The sequence below is a fragment of the Panthera pardus genome, unplaced genomic scaffold (assembly GCF_024362965.1).
Source record: "Panthera pardus isolate Hobbes unplaced genomic scaffold, ASM2436296v1 HiC_scaffold_2, whole genome shotgun sequence".
Classification (NCBI taxonomy): domain Eukaryota; kingdom Metazoa; phylum Chordata; class Mammalia; order Carnivora; family Felidae; genus Panthera; species Panthera pardus.
In genome coordinates this window covers 143,519,745-143,547,060 of record NW_026526765.1, presented here as the reverse complement: position 1 = coordinate 143,547,060, position 27,316 = coordinate 143,519,745, and the positions used below count along the sequence as shown (strand labels likewise).

At 44.5% G+C, this 27,316-nt stretch overlaps 1 long non-coding RNA gene across 1 annotated transcript; it reads left to right on the top strand.

The window, feature by feature from the left end:
- The first annotated feature begins 12,241 nt into the window (after positions 1-12,241).
- LOC109278904 (uncharacterized) lies at positions 12,242-27,077 on the top strand. The gene is made up of 4 exons (XR_008423978.1): positions 12,242-12,502; positions 12,646-12,831; positions 19,451-19,590; positions 26,933-27,077. It is a non-coding gene; the product is annotated as an uncharacterized LOC109278904 (long non-coding RNA).
- The last annotated feature ends 239 nt before the right edge of the window (positions 27,078-27,316 follow it).

The window sequence follows — 27,316 nt, the reverse complement described above, 5'->3', positions numbered from 1 at the left end:
TTTTTTTAAGGCAGAGTAATATTCCCGTGAGGGCGCGCGCGCGCGTTTGTGTGTGTGTGTGTGTGTGTGTGTGGGCATGCGCGTGCATATCCCATCCTCTTTATTAATTCATCTGTCAGTTGGCACTTGGGTTTCTTCTGTGTCTTGGCTGTTGTAAATAATGCTGCAATAAGCATAGAGGTGCATGTATATTTTCAAATCAGTGTTTTCATTTCTTCACATAAATACCCGGAAGTGGGATTACTGGATTGTGTAAAACTATTTTTAGTCTTTTTGAGGAACCTCCATACTTTTTCCACAATGGCCACACCAGTTTGGATTCCCACCAACAGTGCACAAGAATTCTCTGTTCTCCACATCCTTGCCAACACTTGTTATTTCTTTTCATTTGGATGCTACCCGTTCTGACTGGTATGAGGTGATACCTCCTTGTGGTTTTGATTTGCATTTCTCTGATGATGAGTGACATTGAGCATCTTTTCCTGAGTCTGTTGGCCATCTGTATGTTTTCTTTCTTTCTTTCTTCTTTTTTTTAAAATTTAGATTCAAGTTAGTTAACATGTAGTGTAGCATTGGTTTCAGGAGTAGAGTGTAGTGATTCATCACTTACGTATAATACCCAGTGCTCTATAAGTACCGCGTGCTCACCAGTGCTCCACTGGGGTTCCTATATATTTTCTTGGGGAAAATGCCTTTTCAGGTTCTCTGCCCATTTTTAATCAGATCATTTGTTTTTCTGTGTGTTGATCTATAGAAGTTCTTTGCACAGTTTGGACACTAGCCCCTTATCAGATATATCTGCAAATACCTTCTTCTCTTCAGTAGGTTGCCTTTTTGTTTTATTCCTGGTTTACTGTACTGTGCAGAAGCTTTTTCGTTTGAAGTCATCTCAGTTCATTTTTGCTTTTGTTTTCTTTGTCTCAGGAGACACATCTAGAAAAATGTTGCTGAGGTTGATGACTAAGAAACTATTGCCTATGTTTTCTTCTAGGAGTCGTATGGTGTGCAGTCTTACGTTTAGGTCTTTAATCCTTTTTGAGCTTATTTAGTGGTCCACCTTATTTCTTTTGCATGCAACTGTCCCCTTTTCCCAACACCATTTATTGAAAACAGTGTCTTTTCCCCATTGCACGGTTTTGCCTTCTTCATTGTAGATGAAATAGCCATATTCCCATGGGTTTATTTCTGGGCTCTCAGTTCTATCCCATTGATCTGTGTGTCTGTTTGTATGCCAGTACCTTACTGTTTTGACTGTAGTTTGGGGGTTGATTTTTTGTTACTGCTTTGATCACAACTACATTGACTACTTGAGCCACGTAATTTGGGGGAGATTCTTCAAAGTGTGTAATTCATGCTTGGACACTAAACTGTTGATAATGGCCCTGTGAGCAGGACCTTTCATTCGAGGATGTTACCTACTTGGTAGGGAGACATAGTCCAGAACATTCCTGACGTTATATATGGAGGGCATTTTCATATGGGGGTTTAATCAAAAGCCTTCTTGAAATAATGGATGTGTTTCAATTAATATCAATCAGGGCCGTTGCTCTATCACAGAAATGGGTTGAATTCCACAATAATACCACTATCACGATCAATAGCAGTACTAGCTCTCAGCTTGACACTATGAGTCTTCCTACTCCACTTTGTTGTACACACACCTGCGCGTGCGCACGCACACACACACACACACACACACACACACACCACTAGCATCCAAATTATGTTTCAGTGGGGTCTGGTTTTAATAAGTATTAATTTACTCATTCATTCATTCATTCATTCAACAAACATCCACTAAGTGCCTACTCTCTTCAGGTGATCTTGTACATGTGTAAGCCAAGGTTAATGAAGCAAAGTTTCTACTTTCATGAGGTTTGCATTCTGTTGCAGGAGACAGACAAGCAAACAAACAGGTGAGACAGCAATATGGTTTTCAGTAGTAGCCAGTCCTATAAAGAAAAATAAAGCAGAGTAAGGCACTGAAAGCAAGCCAGTGGGGAGTAGGGAGGCAAGGTTATTTTAGAGGGGTGTGCATATATTCGCTATTGCTGCTGCAAGAAATGACTACTCTTAAAACAACACCATTTATCTTACTCTTCTGCAAGCCAAAAACCCAAACTGAGTCTTACCGAAAGTCCAAAATGAGTCTTGCTGGCCTAAAGTCAAGACCTCTGCAGGGCAGCCTTCCTTCTGGAAGTTTTAGGGGAGAGCAGTCTGTTTCCTGGCTTTTTCCAGCTTCTAGAATTCATTTCATTCCTTGGCTCATTCCTAGGCCAACAGCCTAACATCTTCAGATCTGTCTCTGACTCTTACTATTGGGGAGGTCATGGAGAGGATGTGGCCACTGGTTGACTCAGGAGCTGGACGAGGGCAATGGGAGGCTCTTTACCACAACACCTGTCCTTGGAATGTATATTCTGTCCAGTGTTCCCACAGTATGAGCTGTTTGAAGGACACAACCTTGAGAGAGAAAGGTATTGTTGGAACCATTTGCCTGGTATACATGACTGAACCCAGTTAAGACCTCTCTACAAAATTTTAAGACTTTGATGGCTGCTACTTATCTCATGGGTGCTTAAGACAAGCCTTGTATGTTAGTCCCTGTGCTTATTAAAATGGCCTACCAATCTGGAGTGGTCTGCCTCTTTCTCCAGTTTCTCCTTGCCCTCCGTGTATGGAGGCCAATTTGCAAGCCCAACACTTACCTTCTTATAAGGACCCTTTGGATTACATTGGGCCCACCTGGATAACCCAGGAAAATCTTCTGTCTTGAGATTCTTAACTTATTCACACCTGTAAAGTCTCTTTTGCCATGTAAGGTAATATATTCACAGGGTTCAGAAATTGCGACTGTGAACATCTATTATTATTCTGTCACAAAGTAGTTGGGAAAAGTCTCTGTGGGGGTCTGACCTTTAGCAGAGACCCAAGTAAGCCATGGGAGATGCTGGTAGAAGGCAGAAAGAGCGAGTATAGGAGCTCTTTGACAAGACAAGTTGGGCACATACACAAGAACAGAAGAAAGGCCAGTGTGGCTGGGACAGAGTAGATGAGGGGCAGGAGAAGGCAGGGTCTGAGGTCCTGAGGAAAGCGGTCGCTGGATATGTGGGCTTTCATAGGTCCCCCTAGAAAACAATTTGGGATTTCATTCTGATTTGGGTAGCAGGCCTACTGGAGGGTTTTGAGGCAGGGAGGATCTCATAAGTTTCTAGAAGTCAGTGAACTTAGAAACATTCCATTCTTAGCAGAGGTTTCAGGAGCAAACAGGACTGCTTCCTGGGCTCTTTGGTGAGTCAGTCAATGAAGAGAGCAGTAGGTTCTAGACAGAGTGAGATGTTCTTCATGTCTCCTCCCACCTCTGAGGGACCAAGTCCTGTGTTCAGCAGTGTGGTTGGGTGGTAAAGGTGTCGGGTGGGAAGGAGAATAAAAAGTGATGCCTCTGCCTGGGTGGCTCAGTCGGTTAAGCATCCGACTTCAGCTCAGGTCACGATCTCACGGTCTGTGAGTTCGAGCCCAGCGTCAGGCTCTGGGCTGATGGCTCAGAGCCTGGAGCCTGTTTCCAATTCTGTGTCTCCCTCTCTCTCTGCTCCTCCCCCATTCATGCTCTGTCTTTCTCTGTCTCAAAAATAAATAAACGTTAAAAATTTTTTTTTTTTAAAAAGTGATGCCTCGTTAGTAGATAGGTTAGTAGAAGAGTGGGGGTGATCTTGGTTGGCTCTTCTCCTTTATTATTTTTTTTTCCAGCACAGGTAAAGGACAAAAGCTGCCGAAGGGTTGGGAATATCGGCTTTCTGGCAGAGACCCAAAAAAGTGTGTATTCCCTAAAATAGTTTGTTAGAGAGGATTGTTCTTAATTGAGTTAAACAATCACTGTCATCCTGGTTTATCTCTCAACACAGGAAAGCACTTTAGCGATACAGAAATATTTCTGTAATGGTATACTTTGTAAAGTACTATAATTTTACCTTGAAAATGTCTTGGTCTGGCATGATGTTCTTGTCACACAACTGTATTGGTTGAAACTTCATCATTATTACTTATATTCTTCTAGCAATTTTGTATTTAGTATTTCTATGATTTGAGCTGGCGTTAAAATGACATGGTACACTCTAGTATTGGAAGCATAATTTTTCTCCTTTTAATTATAAAGGATTTCAGGAAAAAGTGTGTGTGTGTGTGTGTGTGTGCGCGTGCGTGCTTGAGTGATCTTTGAGCAAAGAGAAAACCAAATGTTTGTCCGAACATAACATAGTTCACTACCTCCAGGAATCATGCAATAGGTATCTTAACACCAAGATGTTTTCTCCTTTTTTCTGTTCTAAATTTGTGAGACAGATTGAGAGAGAGGTAGGGAAGGAGGGAGGGAGAGGGGGAGCATGTGAGAGTGGGGGAGAGGGGCAGAGAAAGAGTGAGAATCTTAAGCAGGCTCCATGCTCAGCGTGGAGCCCGATGCAGGGCTCGATCCCACGACTATGAGATCGCGACCTGAGCCGAAATCTCAAGAGTAAGGTGCTCACCTGCCTGAGCCACCCAGGCATCCCTTCTCTTTTCTTGTGGAAGCTCTTTCTCCTTAAGTATGAAGTCATCAGGTTAGGACCAAGGACAATAACATTCTCCACTTTGCAGTTTCAGCTGGTGTTCCTGTTTGTATGATCTGGGGCTAAATGACTTCTACAGTGTTGTTGGGGGAAGAAAAAGCCCTCACCGAGAACGTGCAAAAGACACCCAGACAGGAACGTCATGGGTTAACTGCTGTGTTCAAAGCAAGACTTCATAAAGGCAGAGCATCAGTCAGGAATTTAGGGGAGCAGGGAGAGAGGGTTGCATTTGTCTTGGCAATGTCCATAGTATTACAAAAAGAAGACTGTGGACCAGTGTAGACCATAACCATGCCTCCCCAAATAGCCAGAGTCAAGGAAAGGGTGTAATTGCCATAATTGTAAATAAGTGGCTCAGAGGAGCCTGTATTATATCACAGGGGTTTTATATACATTTATAACATTGAACAGATTGTTCAAAATCAATTGAAAACAATAGAAAAAGTGTGACTAGGTAAATGAAAAGCTGCTCCTGTGACCTTTCCCTTGAATTCTGCCACAGACATGGTCTGCTCGATTGAACACAAAGCAGTATCCCAGCGTTTGAAGGTCACTTGACACCATCAGAGGTTTAGACGTTGGGTTTTAATTGGAAACTTCAGTTGTTAAGAAGCCACTCACTTTTCTTCTTGGGTCGGAAAGATCACACTCGTTAAAAGTTTTATGGTAGAGATTGTGCTAAAGAGAATAGTCAAGGCAAAAAAAAAAAAAAAAAAGAGAGAGAGGGCGTGCAAGAAGAAAAAAGTACAAGAGATAAAGAAGATAAAGAAAAGAGATAAACAGAGGAGAACCTAGAAGTATTAAGAAGAAAAAGTGGAACCAGGAAACTTACGTTGGAAAAGCTATGGGGAAAGTGGGTTCTACGTATTACGTTAGCATTGAGAACACAGCTAATATTTGGCTCTTTAGTTGAAATAGGCTGACTGCCAAATCCAGATGAAACATGAAAAATGTAATCAGTTATCCAGATGTTTCCAAATATCTGGATTTTTGGCATCAAACAGATAAAACATCTCAGTGATGGACTGAATTTTCTGCTTTGCTTGTGTATATGTTGACATCATGTGACAGCCAAAGATGGGTTGGCACCTGTCCATACGAAATATGTTTCCATCTTGAACCTGTTTAACATATAGTAACACTTAGGGCAGCCTCTACAGGCATGTGTTTGCTCTGGCTCTGACACAGCACTCTGCCGCCACTATCTTTGTATATCAGAAGGAGAATTAATGTTAAGCACATTGTCATCACCCATGAAAGGAGGTGACAGTGTTTTGAAAGATATTGCAAAATACTTGGAAAGAATCAGAATGCCTCTCTTTCAACAGCTTGATGTTCACTGGTGCTCAAGAATTTGGAAAATCATTTTGATTTCATTCTAATCCCTGGGAAAGACTGAAGAACACATCCCGAAGCTAGTGAGAAAACGGATCAGCGGAACCCTTTCCGCAAAACCAGATAGAAAATAGTCTGGGCTTTATGGGCCACGCCATCTCTGATGCTGCCTTTCAACTCGGTCGCTGTGCTGTGAAAGCAGCCGTAGATGATCCATACGTCACTGAGAGTAGCTGTGATCCAATAAAACTTTACTTATGGACAACAAAATTTGCATTTCATGTAATTTTCATGTGTCATGAGGTATTTTTCTTCGGATTTCTTTCCGACCCATCTAAAACTATAAAAAAAAAAACACACACAAAAAACAACAACACCAAAAAAACCACTCGTTACCTCTCAGGCTGCGCAAAAACAGGTGGTGGGCTGGATTTGGCCTGCGGGCCCTAGTTTGCTAACCTCTGCCCTAAAATATGAGAGCTCTAGATGAATAAAAATGCAATCATAATAGTAAACATTTGCAGTATGTTTACAATGTGCCAAGTGCTATACTAAACACTTTACGTGTTCTATAGCAATTTAATCCTCAAAAGAGCCCCATGAGGTAGATACACTCATTTCCTTCACTATATGAAGAGGAAATGAAACCACAGAGATTCAGAGCAATAGAGCCACTGTGTACCATTGCGTGGATTGCTTACTGCACGTGGGTGCTCGGTCACAAGGGAGCGTGGGGGTCAGCAATGAGTTCTCCAGCCTCCTCTGGATTCCATCTGCCCAGAGGGACACGTGCTTCTAATTTGAAGGGGGTCTTAAGGGCTAGCCTTTGAAGTAACTTGTTCAAGGCTACACGGTCACCAAGTGGTGGAATCGGAATTTGAACGCAGGACCCGGTCCCTAAAAACTCTGCTATACTGTTGAAGCAGTTCTTTGCCTGCCTTTTGAATGTATTTTATGTTCCGTGTGTTTTCTCACTTTTTTTGCTTTTGTTTGTGTTTGTGTTCTTTGGCCCAGCTCTTTGTTTCTTTATGAAGTCTCCCCTACTTCCGCAGGACTAACAAATTCAAGTAGTCTTAGGTGGCTTTGTTCCTGGAGTTGGACACGTTTGTCTTTGCAGTTGCCTCATGCAACAGCGTGGCCAAGTGTCAGAAGACATTGAACAGCGGTACCGCCGGAACATTACAAGCATGAAAACATTCCGAGGATGGAAACACTTGTTTTCTCTTCACTTTTGTAATTCTTTCCCAGCCCAAACCAAGATGGCGAATCTCCTAAGGGACAAGGGCGAACAGCAGCTTACAATAGCAGACTGAAATATATCACAGCGCTTTTGCCAGTGACGCTGCTTAGACACGATGAACTGTCTTACGCCCGGTGTCGATTGCCAAAATGAGTTCCACTCGTCAGAATGTTTCCTTTCGCTCTTTCATGCCCCCATTTCTTTTGTCCATCCCCCCCCGAACGCAGGCCCATTCTCCTTTTTCTCCTGGGTTGCACAAATGGTGCCCCATAGTGCTGCCTTGTTCCAGTATCACTCCCTGGCTCTTCATGATCCGTTATGCCAACGTCATATTAACCTTAGAATATAACTTTCTTTTTTTTAAGTATATGTATTCACCCTGAGAGAGAGGAGTGTGGGAGGGGCAGAGAGAGAGGGAGAAAGAGAATCCAAAGCAGGCTCCAAACCGTCAGTGCAGAGCCTGACACGGGACTAAGTCCCACAAACTGTGGGATCTTGACTTGAGCTGGAATCCAGAGTCAGATGCTTAACCGCCTGAGCCACCCAGAACCCCCATGAATATAATTTTCAAAAACTATTTCACAGTCAGGGTCCAGACTCCCAGTGGGTATCTTGTTGCCTATGGTATCTGATACAGACTTCTGAGCCAGACACTCCAGACCATCCACAGGGCGGCCTCTCTTTATTTTTCTGGTTGCTCACTGTTCCCTCGGTTCAGTCTGCCAGACACGTCTCCTCATTAGCACCCTTGAATGTGCTCACCTTCAACTCTGCGTGCTCATGCGTGCCATCACATTGCCTGGAGAGCCCTGCCTCGTCCCCTGGTCTTCCTGTTTTTACGTATTCTGTTGAGATCCCAAGTGAGATTCTGCCTTCTCCAGGGTTTCACTTGGATCACCGTCCTATCTCCTTCACCGTTGGGCTTTCTGTGTTTGTTGTTCTCAGGTTCGTTTAGTCTCGGTAGCCTGTATATACACGAGATCCTACACCCTATGGTAGAATTCACCGCATTGTCTCTCTTCATCCGCGAGCCCCATACCCCAAACCCTGGTCTATAAGAAGTACCACATCTTTTCACTTTGTAGACCTCATCTTGAGATCCGACTATGATCCGACTATCTGCCCGCGCTGTTGGGCTTGTAGAAGAACAAGCCGACAAGCAAAACACAACCAGGAAGACACTGGATCCTCTGTTAATGCTCCAAGACAGGGTAGCCCTGAGAGCTTCTCATCTCTGTGCTCGGTTTTAATGGTCCTCTGCTGTTCCCACGTCCTGCTGGGAGCCCAGGAATCTTCGTGAAGGCTGCTTATATTTCTGTCAATGTGCACAATGTAGCCGTCCCTCTTGGGGCTGGCAGACTTCCTAGCAGGCTGCTTAATGCAGGGCACAGCTCTGTGCTCTTGGGACGGGTCCCAGACCCCCGCCTCTTCCACATTTCCCCAAGCCCAGGGACCTGGGAGAGTTTAGGGGAACTTCTCCATTCCTCTGTCTTTGGGATGTGAATAGCCCATCTCTTTCCCCATGGTTTTAGGCTTTTATAAAACAAAGACACAAAAGCCCGTTTTTTCCAGTCTATTGTGGGCCCTTCCTGAATGAGTGGAGATCTGGTCTTATGCTGGAGTGGGGTGGGGTGGGAGAGCTTTACTGGGAAAAGAAGAAAAAAAGAAAGGAAGAAAAATACAGAGGAGAAGAAAATTAAGTGAATATTTAAAAAAAATATTAACCTCCAGGCCTTTTTTTGTTGTTTTCTATTATGCTTTCCACAACATTGGCGATAATGAAAAAGGAGCTTAATAAAAACTGCCTCATTTAACTCCTTGAGCTTATAATTTACATTTACAGTGAAAGCAGTGTGTTTCTAGCATTAAGAAGCAAAGCAAACGATCATAGGAGGAAAAAAGACAGGCAAACCAAGAAACCTGACTCTTAACTGTAGAGAACAAACTGATGGTTATGAGGGGGAAGCTGGGGCGGGGGGTACGGACGAAATGGATGATGGAAATTCAGTAGTGCTCTTGCTGCGATGAGTCCTGAGTATTGAATGGCAGTGTTGAATCACTAAATTGTACACCTGAAACTAGTATCACACTGAGTGTTAACGAACTGGAATTTAAGTAAGAACTTAAAAAAAATTGGCGCCTGGGTGGCTCAGTCCGTAAAGAATCCAACTCTTGATTTCGGCTCAGGTCATGATCTCGTAGTTCCTGAGCTCAAGCCCCACATCAGGCTCTCTGCTGTCAGTGCAGAGCCTGCTTTGGATCCTCTGTCTTCCTCTCTCCCTCCCCCGCCCTCACGTGCTCTTTCTCTCTCACTCAAAAATAAAATAAACATTTTAAAAAAAATTTAAAAAGTAAAGCTATCATCTTAAAAAAAAGAAAAATACTGAAAAAAAACTTTTAATAATATTCTTTTAGTGACTTTCACAGCTGAATTAGATTTGACTAACATCATTACGATTTAAGCACAAAAGATGTCCTCTTCCAGATAGGTGGTTTTTCATCCTCATATAACATCCTTGTGTGTAGGAGTGAGGAAGAAAGGTAGAGTCTGTTTACAAAGAAGCAGCTTTGGCTCTCAATGACATCAGCAGGTAAGTAGGTGGCAGTGAAGTCTGTGCAGGTAACTGGCTGGAGAACTCCCTGTGTTTACCTCATTCCTTGGCGTGATTCATTTGCAAACACTGTCCACGTAGGCTCTGCCAGGTACATCCCTGTGTGAACATCTTGCTTCATCCAGATGAATCCTACGTACGTCCACTGGGTTTCAGTGCAGAGTGCACTCAGAGAATGCCCAGTATCGATAGTGAGGGATTTCTACCTATTTCCTTTATTTTTATTTTATTTTTTTTTTAATTTTTTTTTAACGTTTATTTATTTTTGAGACAGAGAGAGACAGAGCATGAACGGGGGAGGGGCAGAGAGAGAGGGAGACACAGAATCGGAAGCAGGCTCAGGCTCTGAGCCATCAGCCCAGAGCCCGACGCGGGGCTCGAACTCGCGGACCGCGAGATCGTGACCTGGCTGAAGTCGGACGCTTAACCGACTGAGCCACCCAGGCGCCCCTCTACCTATTTCCTTTAAAAAAAAAAAAAAAAAAATTTGGGAGAGTGCAAGTTGGGGAGGGGCAGAGAGAGGGGACAGAGGATCCGAAGCAGGCTCTGCCCTGATAGCAGTGAGCCCGATGTGGGGTTTGAACTCCTGAACCATAAGATCGTGACCTAATCTGAGCCGAAGTCGGACGCTCCACCAACTGAGCCACCTAGCTAGGGGCCCCTCTCCGTGTCTCCTTAAAAAGTGACCAAAATGCCAAATGCTTCCAGCACTGGAGCCAGATCCTTAGCTTGTGTTGCACCAGGGGCACGGTGCTTAACCTCAGGTGCCTCTGTTTCCTTCTCTGAAACAAATATAATTGTACTGTAAGATTGTTACGGGGAGAAGGCGAATTAATACACCCACTACCCATGATACTTCTGGGCACACAGTAAGCCCAGTATAACATTAGTTTTTTTGGTTTTCGGGTCTATGTTCTCTCTTTGTTCTCTGTCATTCCCTTCCTGATCACACATCCTTAATCTCCCCAAAACACTGAAAAGACCCTGCCTGAAATTCTTTACATTCTGTTCAACATAATTGGAACTGCGAGGGTATAGTATGATATATCATTTTAGGAAGCTTAGACTCGGTCTCCTTAAAGCTATTACTTTGAGAGGGCAACTACTTTCTGATTTTTGTGTTCCATGTGGGTCTTTAGGCAACTGGGTTTGCAGTCAGTCTGTAGTTGTATCTGTTTAAGTGTGTCTGATGTAAAGAATCAAAAACTCAACAGAGGCTCCTGGGTGGCTCAGTCAGTTAAGTGTCCGACTTTGGCTCAGGTCATGATCTCACAGTTCGTGAGTTCTAGCCCCATGTCTGGGCTCTGTGCTGCCAGCTCAGAGCCCGGAGCCTGCTTCGGATCCTGTGTCTCCCTCTCTCTCTGCCCCTGCCCTGCTTGTACTCTGTCTCTCTCTCTCCTTCAAAAAATAAATAAGCATTAAAAAAAATTTAAAAGAATAAAAAACCCAACAAAGACAGTCTTCAACATTAGAAGCGTGTAGATTACTGTGTCCAGCTGGTAGTTTACAGGTAGGACAGACCTCTGGATTACTTCGGGTCAGTAGTTCAACAATGTAATCAAGGTTTCTTTTCATTTTTCCTCTTTGCTCACCACAACAGCAGATTCACCCTTAGGCTGGTCTTACCTCACAGGGGTAATCTGGCTGCTAACAAATTCTCAGGCTGCTGGCTTTCACAGGTATCCCTTGGAGAGATCCGAGAGGTGGCCATTCTCATAAGCTCTCTGAAAAGAGCAAAGATGGATCTTCCTTGGGATTTACAGGAAAAAAATCGCCTCCAGTCTTACTGGCCCACAGTTGTCTATCCACTTGGTGGACGATCTACTTGAGCCGATCAATGTAGCCATGGGAGAACTCAGAGATTAGCTGAAGCCCGAGCTCCATAGCATACCCTCAGTGGGCGCAGGGGACAGTCACCTCCCTGCAAGCACAAGGTGCTCACGGAAGGTGTAGCTACCTGGAAATAAAACGAAATCAGGAGAGTTACCTGAAGAAGGGGAAATAGACACTGGGGGGGGGGGGGGGGGTGAGGAGGGAGGGGTGATTTCGATATCAAATATAGTAACTATGCCACCTGACCAGAAGCTAGATTTTAGCTCGTCTAAAAGCATTCTTCTGCTCTCTGCTAAAAATATCACTTCAGCTCATCACACTCAAGAAAACCGTTTTTGTTTTTGTTCGCGTGTCTGTTTTGTTCCGTGTCAATAGCAAACACCACGATTCATACGTGTCTTGGCCTCATAATGTTGTAATTGGCTACAGTGGTCGAACTCTGCCCTCTGCTAATTCCTATTAGACATTACTATAAAGGGTTAAGTGCATACCAACTAAGGCCTTTTCATATGTTTTACCAGTAATTATTTATGGTGCCCTACTTTTCAAAAGAGAATTGTAGCGGCCTTGAGACTTTCCTAGTCTGGATATGCATTTGGATACATTCACTTACAGTTCGTAACAAACCTGATGAACTAGCAGTGAGTGAGACACAAGTGTCGAGGGAGACAGATGCTTCAGCCCTCCGGCCTCACAGCTCCAGTGTGATAGTCTGCTGTTCTCAACGTTTTTCCCGCTAAGTCACACATGAAAGAAGATGTGCACTCTGAGGACGGGCTCCCATGTGTGCTTCTCGGTGCATCTGCGTCTCCATGACCCGCTCCCTCCCCCTCCGCAAAAACTCATCAGGATGCAAGTGAGTGCAAGACATGTTTTTACAGGTACAAACTTGAATCTGCCCTAATTTATAAAAAGAGACGAGTTATTGTTAAACTTTCATTTTTGCCTTATTCAACTGAGGCTAGACCATGCTGCAGTAAGAAACAACTCTCAGGGGCATAAGGCAACATTTTGTTTCTTTCAGTACAGGGAGTCCCTCTGCCCATTACGGCCACCCAGCGACCCTGCTGGCCAAGATGCTGTCTCCAAACAGCTCACGCAGTCTCGCAGAGCTGGAGTAACGAAGTCCCCATCACCAATCACAAGCTCGTTCTTCATGTTTTTGCTGTGGAATGACACACATCACTTTTGTTCCCATTTCATGACCAAGGTAAGTCACACAGGCCATGCTACGTGGGGACAGGGAAACGCTGTCCTATGATATGCTCAGAAAAGGGAAAATGGAACATTTGTGGAAGCTCGAATGACCGCTACAGATGTAAAAAGAGAAAAATTAGGGCACCTGGGTGGCTCAGTTGGTTAAGTGTCTGACTTTGGCTCAGGTCATGATCTTCTGGTTTATGAGTTTAAGCCCCGCGTCAGGCTCTGTACTGATGGCTCAGAGCTTGGAGCCTGCTTCAGATTCTGTCTCCCTCTCTCTCTGCTCCTCCCCTACTCATGCTCTGTCTGTCTGTCTGTCTCTCTCTCTCTCTCTCTCTCTCTAAAAAATAAATAAAAACATGAAAAAAATTTAAAAAAAAATTTATGCTTCAGGGCACCTGGGTGGCTCAGTCAGTTAAGTGTCTGACTTCAGCTCAGGTCATGACCTCATGGTTCATGGGTTCAAGCCCTGCGTTGGGCTCTGTGCTGACTGCTCAGAGCCTGGAGCCTGCTTCAGATTCTGTCTCCCTTTCTCTCTGCTCCTCCCCTACTCATGCTCTCTCACTCTCTCTCAAAAATAAATAAACACTAAATTTTTTTTAAAAAATACAAAGAGAAAAATTATTAAAAAGAAATGAGTTATGACATACCCCACTGCTCTGTTCATGAATTGTGCCTCCTGCTATCCAGTAAAAGCTCAGTTGGGCAGTCCCTCAGCTGAGGAGCATTCTTCTTGTCCCGTTGTCTCTAGCTTGCTACCTAGAAAGCAGTACTTCATGGATATTTTGCTGGCATTCACTTATTGCACATGCTGGTCTAGCGAAACTTAGAATTGTATGTCTTTACACATATGCACGAGCTTAATACATAGATAAACACAGGGCTAGTCTGTCACATATGCTCAAAATCAAAAGATGAAAATAGTCCTTCAAGAAAACAGTGGTGAACTGGACTGAAACTCAGTTTAAATAGCTACCTAACATTAGACAGTGCAATCTCTATTCTATAAATACCCACATATGCATATTTATAATGCTTAGGAAAAAAACAGAAATAGATTCGCTAAAATACTGACAGTGATTCTATGTGGTTATAATCATTATTGGAATATTAATTTGTATTTTACTTTTCTTTGATCTGGATCTTCTCAATTCTCTATAATGTCTTCAAAAGAAATAAAACTGTTGTTTTTGTGATTAAGCGACATAAGTGAAGAGCAACCAGAGGAGGCCAAATTCTAAGATGGCCCCAGGACCCTTGCCCCTCAAGGTGCATGTTTTGTACATTCTCTTCCTCTGAGTGTGACTGTCATGGATTGTCACTCCATTATCATTGTGTTATGTTTGTGGCAAAAGACATTTTGGTGATATAATTAAGGTCCTATCAGTGGATTTTGAGCTAATCAGAAGGGAGATTATTGTGGGTGGACATGAGCTCATCAGGTGGGCCCTTACAAGATGGCTTCTTTTTGAAAGAACAGTCTGCTGCCATGGTGGGAGTGGAGGGGACCATGTGGCAAGGACCAGAGGGTGGCTTCTGGGAGCTGAGAGCAGTTCCTGCCTGACAGCTTGCAAGAGAACAGGGACCTCAGTAACTCAGCTGCGAAGAAATGAATTCTACTCCCCGCCAGTGACGGGTAGAGAGGGCTCTGCACCTCCAAGGAAATAGCAACCCCCTTCTACGCCCTGATTTCAGCCTGTTGAGGTCCTGAGCAGAGTTCCTAGCTAACCAGTGCCTGGACTCAGCCCCTGGGCATGGAGAGATAATGCATTTATGTTGTCTTAAGTCACAGAGTTTGTGGTGCTTCATGACACCGTAATAGAACCTACACTGTCCTTTCAACAGCTGCCAAACGCTTCTACCGTTCAGTAGATTTAATTTGAAATCAGGAAACAGGCTGAACGTACATTTTCAAGAGAAGAAAGAGAGGCGCCTGGGTGGCTCAGTCGGTTGAGCGTCAAGCTTTGGCTCAGGTTGTGATCTTGTGGTTCGTGAATTTGAGCCCTGCATCAGGCTCGCTGCTGTCAGCACGGAGTCCGCTTTGGATCTTCTTCTCCCTCTCTCTCTCTGCCTCTCTTCTGCTTGTGCTCTCTCAGAAATAAACATTTTTTAAAAAGAAGAAGGAGGAAGAGATTCTTCAAATAGAAATCAACGTTGCAGTAGCTTTAATGAGAGGTTACTGGGAGAGGCACAGGAGGGGACCTGGGGCAGTGCTGGAAATTGTCGGCATCTTGGTAAGGGAGCTTGATCTAGACGCTGGTATATACATATATTAAAACATATTGAGCAGGACCCTTTTTAAAAAAATTTTTTTTAAGTTTATTTATTCATTTTTAAGTAATCTCTACACCCAACATTGGGCTCAAACCCATGAGCCTGAGATCAAGACTCATACACTCCTCTGAGCCAGCCAGGTGCCCCTGGTACTGTATACTTAAGATTTGTGTGTGTGTAACGTGTATCGCAACAAAAAAATAATGAAAACCCAGTGAGCTTAATATTCAGTCATTACCATAACTCTGTAGGGTAAAATCTGTGCTTATTGGGCCTGGTAGGCCCTCAAAGAATAGTTTTGTGCGTGTGGTAAGATATACAGAACATGAAGTTTACCATTGTAATAATTTTAAGTGTACAATTCAGTGACATTAAGTACGTTCACACTGTTATGGAGAGCACCACTGTCCATCTCCAGGACTTTTTCATCATTCCAAACTGAAAAGAAATATGTTTTTTATTGAGATACCTGGCTCTATTTTCTTTCTGCCGTGCATGACAAGCCAAGAAACGATGTAGGGTAGTTATCAAGGCACCCGCTAATAGTATGCTGAATTTATGTATGAGGTTGACATACGCTCTCATAGGCTTCCAAGTTTTAGTGAAGTAAATATTCTTTGAAGACGGCTGTTTATTTTACTCAATTTTATTTTATTTTTTATTTTTTAATGCTTCTTTATTTTGGGAGAGAGAGCGTGCACGCACGAGCAGGAAAGGGGCAGAAAGGGAGAGAGAGAATCCCAAGCAGGCTCTGCATTGTCAGTGCAGAGCCCAACATGGGACTCGATCCCATGAATCATGAGATCATGACCTGAGCCAAAGTCAGACATTTAACCAACTGAGCCACCCCATTGCCCCTATTTTACCTAATTTTATAAACCAGGATTTTTATTAATCCCTTTCTAGTCCCCCCCCCCCATTGTTTCCTTGCCCAAACCGCTTTCTCTGTTGTAATAGTTACTTGTGGTTCTCAAAACCGAGACCTTTGATCCTTGTCCCTGTGCCTCACCTGAAATGCTGTCCCATCCTATGCCTGCCAGACTTCGTGAACTTATTCAGAAAATTATTTTGGGCACAGAATGTGTGCTAGGTGCTGGGGATAGACTGGTGGATGTGACTTAATGGACTTAGTCCTGTCATCCTGGCCCTTGTCTTCTGATACCAGCTCTTTGTGAAACTCTCTTCTGCCTTCCTTCTGTATTCTTCTCACCCTCCACCATTGGCTGAGGCTCTTTTTAGAATTTATACACACACCCCCCTTCAGAAAAATCCCTCCGTGGATCACATTTATTTATATCCCTGTCTCCTCTGTTTAACTGAAAGTTCCTTGAAAATTGGGCTCTTCCTCGTTCGCCTGTGTGTCCTGCATCCCTAACACATTGTCTCGCCTGGTTGACTCTCATTGAATACTCTCTAAATGACTGAGTTGGTGTGGGGTAGGGATGTTAAGGTTATAATTACATTATAGACGCTTACCCAAAGATCATGGCACCTTCACATCTGTAAGCTACTATAAAGTTTAGTTAATAGTTAAATGGGTAGACAAAACGAGGAGGGCACATTTAAACTCTCCTTGCGATGGATTTATATTATTAATTAAACAGAGGTACGTAGGAACCTGTGCACGTGTACTTCTTCCTCTAGAAATCGGCTCCCTTTCTTATTAATTAAGCTGGAGATTGCACGGTATAAATCTCCCAATGGTTATTCCACTCATGTCATACATACTAATGAGGGCGAGTGTGGTGTTGGTGGTGGTGGTGGAAATCACTTATTCAGCTGTGGGAAAAATAACATCAGGGCTCAGACCCCCTGCTGACTTTGCACACAGTTTTTCAAAGCTTTAAATTGGCATGCTAATTAAGTGGCTGAGCGCATTAAATAAAGAACACGTCATAGCAAGGGTTAGAAGCGACTCCTTGTGTTTCTTCACTTAGCATCTCGTAGGTAAGGGTAGACAGTATAGACCCCTTCTCCACCTCTCTTTCCGTCAGACGTCGTCTGCCTTTTTCCAGGTTTCCATCACAATTGTAGTTCAGAGGAGTGTTCAGAGTTCCCAGCAGCCCCAGGGAGACTAATTTTGATACAAAATGTCAGTTATGCTTGTCGCTTTCATACTGTGTGTATTTAACATTTAAAAACGTGGGTGATAATCTTCTTAGCTAAGAATGTCTGAAAACACCTACTCTTGACTCTTGAACAGGAGGGTTAGGGGCGCTGATCCCCACACAGTCAAAAATCCAGGTATAACCTTTGATTCCCCCAAACACTTAACTACCGCTGTTGACTAGAAGCCTTGCCAATAACATCGTCGATTAACACAGATATGTATGTTATATGGATTATATACTATATTCCTACAGTAAAGAAAGCTAGAGAAAACAAAATGTTATTTCAGAAAATCAGAATGAAGTGAAAATACATGTACTGTACTCTCCCGTATTTATTGAAGAAAACCCACTTGTGAGGGGACGCGTGCAGTTCAAACCCGTGTTACTCAAGGGTCAATAGTATTCTGGAAAACACATACTCAGATTTGATGATTGTGCCTACAACATTTACTCACTTCCAGAAAGAGAAGAAAGGTTAAGTCCGCAAGTCATTGTTTTATCTGGAGGAAATGATACGAGCTCTTCCTGGAAATGAAATATGTGTTATTTTCTACAAGCCCACATGCTTCGTCAGCTGTATTTGTATCCGGACTAAGGTTAAGGATGGCAGAACTGAAATATGGCAATGTTAATTTCACAGTCTATCCACCTGCTGTTTTTTTTTTTTTTTTCTTTTCTGAATGTCAGTACGCATCTTTCTTTAAATCACAGGGAAAGCATTTATGTGAGTACGAATATGCAAAGATGACTTTTTTTTCTAAGTTTATTTATTTTGAGAGAGAGAGAGAGCAGGCTCGTGCAAGCAGAGGAGGGGCAGAGAGAGAGGGAGACAGAGAGAATCCCAAGTAGGCTCTGTACCGTCAGCATGGAGCTCAACACAGGGCTGGAACTCACAAACCGTGAGATCATGACCTGAGCCGAAGTCGGATGCTTAAGAGACTGAGCCACTTGGGTGCCCCTAAAGCTGACTTTTAAATTATTTCATAATGACGTTGAGATGAAACAATTCTTCCCACAGGAAAACGGGTGACTTGGTATTGCCATTTTCTTCCCTACCTTTTGCTTTTCCGAATGTTACGGGCATAAAAATGTAGAAACAACTCATGCTAAGCAACTGCCGGTGGATTGGTGAATTGATTGAATGTGTTTGTTTAGATTGTGGCTGGACCAAAACCTAGAACCTAGAGGTCCAGGCATGGGCAGCGTCTTGGCCAGTGTCACACAGCCGGCTCGCAACACGGCCAAGGGCGGACCCTCAGTGCCCACTGCCAACTGGATTATCATGCCACTGGAGATAAGATACATAACTGCAAAAAGGAATTTCCCCCTCTCTTTTGTTTCCTTATTTTTTTTTCACCCAAGTTTTCCTCCATCTGTATCTTGATATGGTATATATTAGCAGTAATAAAAGAACTCACTTTTGTTTTCATTTCTAATTTTTCTTGATGCATCCAATTCCCGCCCCCTCCCCCCGCCCCCGGCTAACGCTTTCCACCCCTGCTCCTCAATATTCTGTTCCTCAGGGAGCTGGATCTGTTTTTCATGTTTTCTTGGCTGAATCAAGACAGCAGGAAGAATTGAAATGCTGACTTTGTCTTTTTCCTTATATTACCACAAAAGTAGAGGGAGATGGGGTGGTGGGGAGGGAAGTCTTAAATAACCGTAAGAGGGCGCCTGGGCGGCTCAGTCGGTTAAGTGTCCGACTTCAGCTCAGGTCATGATCCTGTGGTTTGTGAGTTTGAGCCCCAAATCAGGCTCTGCAGTGGTGATGAGGAGCCTGCTTGGGGTTCTCCCTGTGCCTCCTCTCTCTCTCTCTCTCTCTCTTTCTCTCTCTCTCTCTGCCGCTTCCCCACTTGTGTTCGCTCTCTCTCTCTCTCTCTCTGTCAAAATAAATAAATAAACTTAACCTAAGAAACTGCTCCTTTAAAAAAAATTTTTTTAATGTTTATTTATTATTTTGAGACAGAGAGAGAGTGCGTGCACTAGTGGGGGAGGGGCAGGGAGAGAGGGAGACACAGAATCTGAAGCAGCCCGAGCAGGCAGCACAGAGCTTGACAGCGGGCTCAAACCCATGGACCACAAGATCATAACCTGAGCCAAAGTCAAACACTGAATCGACTGAGCCACCCCGGGCACCTTCTATAAGAGGGTCTTTCCAGCACACCAGTCACCTTGTGTTGCTGACTCACAGAGGGGATCCTGTTTTCTAATGACTGTATTGAACTGGATTCCATTTTCACCCAGTGACACCATTCTCGAAGCTGGCACCTCTGCTAGAGAAGAGAGAGGGGACGCGCCATATGGCGAGGGGATGTGATATATCCGCCACGTTCTTGGAAGGAGTGGAATGTACCACACAAGGGCCGACTCCAGATCTGATCTGGGTAAGTCATGACCCCTTTGGGCCTTGTGGCCTCATCTACAAAATGGGGACAAAAACTCCTCCTTCTCCAGTGAGGCCGTGGCGGTTAACCAAAGCGCTTGGCACAAAGCCTGGCCTGCAGTCTGTTAGCGTTTTTGCCGAGGGGCGCCAACAGGCAAGGCACAGTTTCTTGGGAATATTCGCAGGTTCTCTCTGAACTTCTTAGTCACGAAACGGAGCTCTGTTTCACCAAGTTTTCTTTCTTGTGGCTTGAGGGAGGGGAACGTGTTCATGCCTCCGGGAGGGGTGAAGGAGGAAGATGGTAGGACCCACATAAGACATCGGGGGCTCAGCCGAGTGGCCGGAGTCCCAGCCATGCTCTAATCCTCGGGAAGAAGTGCGGTGCCAGGCTGGAAACTGAGGCAAGAGCCAGAGACCCGAGTGGAGCAGGGCTTCTTCCAGTAAATTCCACTGCCCACTGGCTGGAGGTTCTGAGCTGACTCGTGCTAAGGATTGCTTCCCAGTGGCATCACCGACTCCTTCCAAACTGGCTTTGGTTCTAACTTCTGATGGGGGCGGGGGGTACCCTCTTGTCATCTCTGTCTGTGTAGTGACATAGGCCCCCACCCTTCACACGCATCCACTGCTTTCTTGGGTGTTCCTGGTGGCCCCTCTGCTCTTACCCGACATTCTAGGCTCCTACCCCTGGGTGCATGGAAGGTTTTCATGCTTTCTAGAATGCTATCTCCTTTCATCCCTATGCTGTGAACACTGGCATTTGCAAAGCCACCTCTGTATATGCAGTGGAACAATGTCAGCACCGCCCGTTCCTGTTGAGACAGGAAACCCCACCTTGATACAGAGATTCAAGAAGCAGGTGCAGGTCTGCACGGATCCTCAACGACCTGGAATCTCTGGTCACCGAGAGATTTCATGGGATACGTCTGGAGGGCATTTCCATGTCACCTCAGGCCCAGAGTTCCACCCCCACACTTGGCCCTCCCGTCCTGGTCAACCCCCACGCCGTGAGAGCCGCACGATCCTTCGGAGAAGTAGATGATGCCTCTTATGCGGGCAGCCTCTTTCTGCGTGGACCCGACCCACGGGGCTTCATTGAACCTGCTCCCCTTCTCGTGCTCCTCCCAGTGTGACAAGAGGGAGAATGGGGCTCTCCATAATACGGCGTGAAAGCGCCGAGAGGAAGTGGAATCTAGGGTAAAAATTCATTTTTCTTGTTGCCATATTTCTCCTGCTTGTTAGACTTTCTTTGCACCCTCAAGCTCTTGTCAGCGACCCATTTGTGAATGGAGACGTTTCCGCTTTGAAGTCATAATTTATCCTTGCAAGAGCTGCTAAAAGAAGCACTTTTAAACTCAGATCTGAGCGTAGGCTGGGAATTATAAGTCACCTCCGAGCACTTGGGTAAATTGCAAAGTGTAGAGTCTTTTTACCTCAGGGAGTCAATTTTAACTTACTGCTTTTTTTCTCTGAAGATACTTCGCTCAAACATTTTCTCCCCCTTGCTTTCATTGCGAATCTTGACTCAGGCTGTACAAATTAGCCATTTGCAATTTATTTATGGCGTTTAGTTTGCTATAAGTTAACTGGTGACTACCTTAGCATTAACCATCTAGCTAAACAAGAGTTTTAAAAATTAGCCTATGGAAAGCCTAGGGAAACACTAAATTTTTCCAGTCTCCTCCAAGCAAATTACAGTTACCACCAGCCATCTCTCTAACATGGCGTCAGAGAGAGGATATAGCAGAGGCGGGCAAACCATGGACGCTAGCATCCATATGCCTGGATTCGACTCATGCCTTTAACCACTAAGCTGGCTCTGTGACCTAGAGCAAGTTACTAAACCTCTCTGTGCCTTGGGTTCCTCATCTGGGAATGGAAACAATGCCCGTATGCAAATAGGAGATGCATTAAACTATAACTCAAGGCAGAGTGGTGCTTGAGGCCTAGAAAGAAAAACAGAAATATGCTTTCTTCTCATTACGTTGTCTTCTGAATGTGTAGTATTTGAATTCTTAGAGGAGCAAGACATACAGATAGGCCAGGAAAACATATATTTGTAAAAACAGGTCTCTTTTGCTTTTATATTACATTAACTATAAAATCGGCTAGGAGAAGCAGATCAGATTTTAATACAAAAGTGCTCCATAGATGGAGTCACTGAAAATGTGTTTGTGTGTGTGTGTGTGTATGTGTACATGTGTTAAGTACAATCAGCTGCCTTATCTGTGCGGATCTTCTGGGTCTTATGACAGTGCTGTTTTGAGCCTCCTGTTTTAAAGTTGGAGAGAAATGTCTTCAATGTGTGAGATTGCACAGTACAACCCGTCTGAATGAACAGGGCTATAGTAAGTGGCCAGCCAACGTCTCTGGTGGCTCCCTTCACCCCTTCCCTACCTTTCCACACACTCTCAGGAGGGAAGGACAAGTAACACATTTTATGTGAGCTTTACAAGAACAGAAAAATAATAAAACCATGTATCTATCTCCATATGTTACTACTTTTCCTACGTACTGAGTTTTCAGGGTAACTATCCTGTTAAATTTGCCCGTTGCTGACGAAGCTATTCAGGAGTAAACAATACCCTCTGTCATTTGATAGGCAGCCAAATTTTCCTCAGAAGATTCTTTTGGAACCCCCTAAAATGTCCCTTTGTTGGAATCCACAGAAAGTCACAAGAGAACAGCTGAGCTGTGTAACTGAGTTTAATTTATTATGTGCGCACGCGCACACACACACACACACACACACACACACATCCTTGTCCCTCATTCCTTCACATTTTCCTGGGGTTGGTTAGCAAAAAAAATTGAGGCTGACTCTCCTAATTTGGGGCCATGACTGCTCTACCTTTCCAGGAGTTCAAATGCATTACGGTCATTCTTTCATCTCCAGTGTGACCTTAGCAGAGCTGTCCTGTCATACCCATTTTATTGCCAGAAAGTCCAAGGAGAATTCCAGGGATTTGGCCACATCAGGGGTAAAACCTATTAATTACCTGGCAGTTGCGATTCAGCCACAGACTCAAGCAGTTCTCCAGTTGTTGGGGGTCCCTGGGGGGAGAGGTGGATATAGGGAGAGGTTTGCACAGTCTTAGCCTGGAGGCTCAGAGTTCTGTGTCCAACACTGTTTCCTTCCTTCTGATCCTGCACAAAGATAAGGTCCTCTCGTATCTTGCTTTCGGTGCCCACACAGATCCTTCCCTTCTAATATGTATCGTGTTGCAATCTTATATTGGTTTTTATGATCACCTGAATAATCTGTCTCCTCTGGGAGGGCAGGAGCTCCATAAGGAGAATGTTTTCCTAATCACTGTATTCTCAGCACCTAACCCAGTGCCTGGCATACAGTTGGTGCTTAATAATGACTGGTTGAGGGCTGTCCTCTCTGTGCCTGTTTCTTATGCAACTTCTCAGTGTCCTCTACGATACCACTGACTCAGTGAGTGCTGACAGTGGCCAGATGGGATAGGGGAGGTGGACATCATCACATAGTCCTCCGGGCAGGCAAGTATTTTCCGTCAACCAACAGTTTAATGAGAATTTAATAGATTTGCACTGTTTACTTACTTTGCACTCAGTGCTAAAAATTAAGGGAAATGGTAAGAAGTACAATAGTGGGGCACCTGGGTGGCTCAGTCGGTTAAGCCTCTGACTTTAGTTCAGGTCAGGATCTCACAGTTTGTGAGTTCAAGCCCCGCATCAGGCTCTGTGCTGATAGCTCGGGGCCTGGAGCCTGCTTCAGATTCTGTGTCTCCCTCTCTTTCTGGCCCTTCCTCTCTCTCTCTCTCTGTCTCTGTCTCTGTCTCTCTCTCTCTCTCTCTCTCAAGAGTAAATAAACATTAAAAAAATTTTTTTAAAAAATTACAATAGTGTCAGGGTACCTGGGTGGCTCAGTCGCGTAAGCGTTCAACTTTTGATCTGCGCTCAGGTCATGATCTCACCGTTTGTGGGTTTGACTCCTGCATCGGGCTCCTCATTGACAGCGCGGAGCCTTCTTGGGGTTCTCTCTCTCTCCCTCTCTCTGTGCCCCTCCCCTATGCGCTCTCTCTCTCTCTCAAAATTAATAAATAAGTAACACAGTAGTGTCCTTGCCTAGAGAACTTCCAAATCTAGCTGGCAAGATGGGTCCTACATGGCATACTAAATGCTAACCAAAACACCCAAACCTGAGACTGCTTCTCAGGGTAATAAAATTTCAAATAACGGAGAAGATGGTGTTCTGAGGTGGACAGAAAAGGTTCATATGGAGTTAGAACTTAGGAAAGATGTGTAGGATTGAGATGTATCAAGGGGCAGAGGTGAGGCTTTGTATATGGCGGGGTGGGGGGAAGAGGCAGCATGGACAAGGGCATGGAGTCTGGCCTGGGCACGTGACCACATGAGCACGGCCGATGTGCGAAGGGAGGCCACTAACCTGGCCAGCCTGGCGTGGACTTGAGAAAGAGAGAGGGCATCAAGGCCAAACCATGGAGAGCCCAGACCTGTGGTTTGTTATCTTAATACCACCCTTTGACCAGCCCTATGGGGGAAGGGGGGTGACAGTAATTTGGACCGTAATGGAGGTTGAAGGGAGATACGGGAACTCCTACTGGTACCTCCAGCCCACACTCTCCTCTTGGTTTTGATTCCACCACAGTCAACACTCAGTTCTTGGGCTTAAAAATTTCCCGTTGTTGAATGAGCCTTGTCTCTCTCTAAGGCAGTGACTTTCAAACTTGGGTGTGCATCGAATCCCTTTGGGGTCTTATTTTAAGTGCTGATGTCTGGGACCCGTTTCCTACCCCACACCCGAGTTCTGATTCGGTAGGATTCAATCACGTCTTGGGGATCTGCATTTTTGCAAGGGCCCATCGTGCTCCATGGACCATGCTTGGCGAATATAGCCCTAAGGAGTAAGTAGTCATAGGAGCAGTAAAAATGTCAGAAGTTGGGCAGCCAGCAAAACACATTTTAAACACATATATTTTTTTAAGTTTTATTTATTTTGAGAGAGAGAGAGAGAGACTGAGACTGCACACCCCAAGCAGACTCCACACTGTCAACACAGAGCCTGATGTGGGGCTTGAACTCATGACCTGTGAGATCACAACCTGAGCCAAAACCAAGAACTGGACGCTTAACCGACTGAGCCACCTAGGCACCCCAAAGGCATTTGTAATGGAAGCAAGCTGCACAGTGAGTTACTAAGACACTGTTCTTTGATGAAATTCCAGCACCGTCCAAGCCATTCTTATCTTTCTCATCATGTGGGAGGTTACCTTAACTTGATGAGTAGTGTGATATGTGCAGTGGGCATGGAAATGATCCGATTTCCAGAAGCCTGGGTAGAGAGAATATTAAAGCTCACCTTAATCCAAGGACATGCTGAGAACAGCCACTTGAATTTATGTTTTGCTATCAGCTGGACCCAGAGTAGCTCATTTTACACCACAATTAGTAGCAAATTACAGTCAGACTGACTTTCAAAAGAGCTGGTTACATTCTGCTAGGAAACAATTTAAAGGATCAGATTGGTACCGCCACTAAATCAAACAGGCTCATCTGGCTCCTGAGACCCGGACCTCCCAGCCTTCATACCACTGGACTCCCCACAAGGTCACACCATTTGAGTGTGACCCCTGGAATCAGCTGATAGGACGTGGTACAGATTGGAATGTGGGGTCCGGTTTTATATGAGTGAGCCTACTCAGGGCCTGAATTTAAGAAATTGTAAAAAAAAAAAATACTATTCTTCTACCTAGCAGGGTAAAACCTCCATAATACCTACTGTACCAGAAATCCTTATTTTCTCTGTGTTTGCCACTTTCTTGCAGTTTTATAATGAGAGAAAGCAGAGCTGAGAAGTCTCCTAGTGAAGAAAACACATTCTGGACTTAATCCCACTTTCCTTTTTTTTCTTTTGAACCTGCCAGCAAAAAGTGTTTGGCCTCATTGTATGTGATACTGGCTGGAGAGAGTCAGGTGTTCATTAGGGAATGCACCGAGCTTTCGATCTTAAGGTTAAATGAGTACAACGTAGCTGCCCTGACTCTACCATGCCACATCACAAAGCACCTATAATAGAGTTAGGGAAACAAAATTCCCCACCATTTGTGAATCTCCAACAAAACGCACCAAAGGCGTCCCTCAACTCACTTACGGGCAGGCAACCTTCCATGTCCCATAGACAATACAAGACAGGGAAAGAATGTTGTTGAGTTGAAACTGATTTTGAATCCAAAGCCAACACCCTTTTCAAAAATGTAAAACATGTTGCTGTTTAGAATATCTACGAGGCACTGAATGGGTAGGTTGCTGGCAGTTCTCCGGGACCACCCAGTTTTTGACTCCCACCCAGCTCAACTTCCAGCTTCCGATCTCCAGCTCAACTTAAAGGAGAGACACTTACCCTAAAAGACATCTTGCTTGTCTTCTTCTTTCATGTTCTCTAATCATTCACCACTTAGAACAGATGGGTTGGCCATGCTGAGGGTAGCTACAGACATATTCTGAGTTTTCATGTCCTATATTAATACACCAAGGAAGAAAGTGACAGAAACCCTGGACCTGAGCTCCTAAACATTTTGGAAGTGGATGGAGGGAGATCTGTGTCCACCTTCCTAAGCTGGGCCTCTCGGCACCCGAGAGTGGGGTGGGTGCCCATTCTGAACGATGCCTGGTTTTTTTTTCACTCCCTTCTGCACATCATAATGAAATCTCTGACCTGACAGTTGTCTCGTTTCACCTGTATCAGATATGAAATAAAGGGTAAATTCTCAAGGTAAAAAGGAAATGAAATGACCCATTTCCAAGATGGAAGAGGAGGCTAGAGTCCTCCTATCATTTGATAAGTGTGCATTACCTCCAGAATCTGTGTGTCAAAAGTGAAACTCCCTGGCATATTTGCAATCTACACTTGGATGTGTTTTCAAGGTCCCAGTAATTTGGACTCTTCAAGGAATCTGGGTTGAGGTGCAAGGCTGGAGAAGGGGGTCTGTAGGACGGGTATCTGCTTGAACCTCTCCTCCATGCTTCCCTTCCATCTGTCCACCTCTTGTCCTCTTGCTCAACAGAAGGTGCAACAGGAGCCAAGGAGGACGCAGCATTTCCAATCTCAATGCAACATTTTTAGGTGTGCCGTTGAACTTGTTACCTACACACATTTGTTGAGTTGGCTCTATTCAGGTCGAATTCTGGGATTGCCTCTGGGATTGGAGTCTTAAAGGGAACCGCAAAGAACCCTTGTGATCCCCTCTAGGGCAGCCTTCTTAGTCTTCTGGGGATTCTGTAGACTGTGATCCAACCTGCCATCCAGCTCTGAAGTCTGCCATTCCTTTGCTGCTTATTTCTTTTCTCTCCCTCAGTCATGGATCACCTCGGTTTTCCATGGGGTCATCAAAATCATGGCTCCCAGCCTACTGACTTTACAGCGGACAATGCCATGGCCTGTGAAACTTGAGTGACTTCTGTACACATCTGCGTGTGCTCCTCTCCTGACTTTTCCATCCCTTACGTGTGAGTATGTGTGTGAGAGAGAGAAAGGGCTGATATTTATTGGGATTATGTTGCGTGCCAGACTAGAAGCTTTTTATACATTATCTTCTTGAGCCTCTTATCTGCTCTGTGACCTAGGTGTTACTATGACATGTACTCAGGAGAAAATAAAGGCTCAAAGAGGTTAAGTAATTTGCTCAAGATTGCGCATCCGTGGGGAGCTGGGATAAGGCTGCCCATCTGACTTGGCCCAG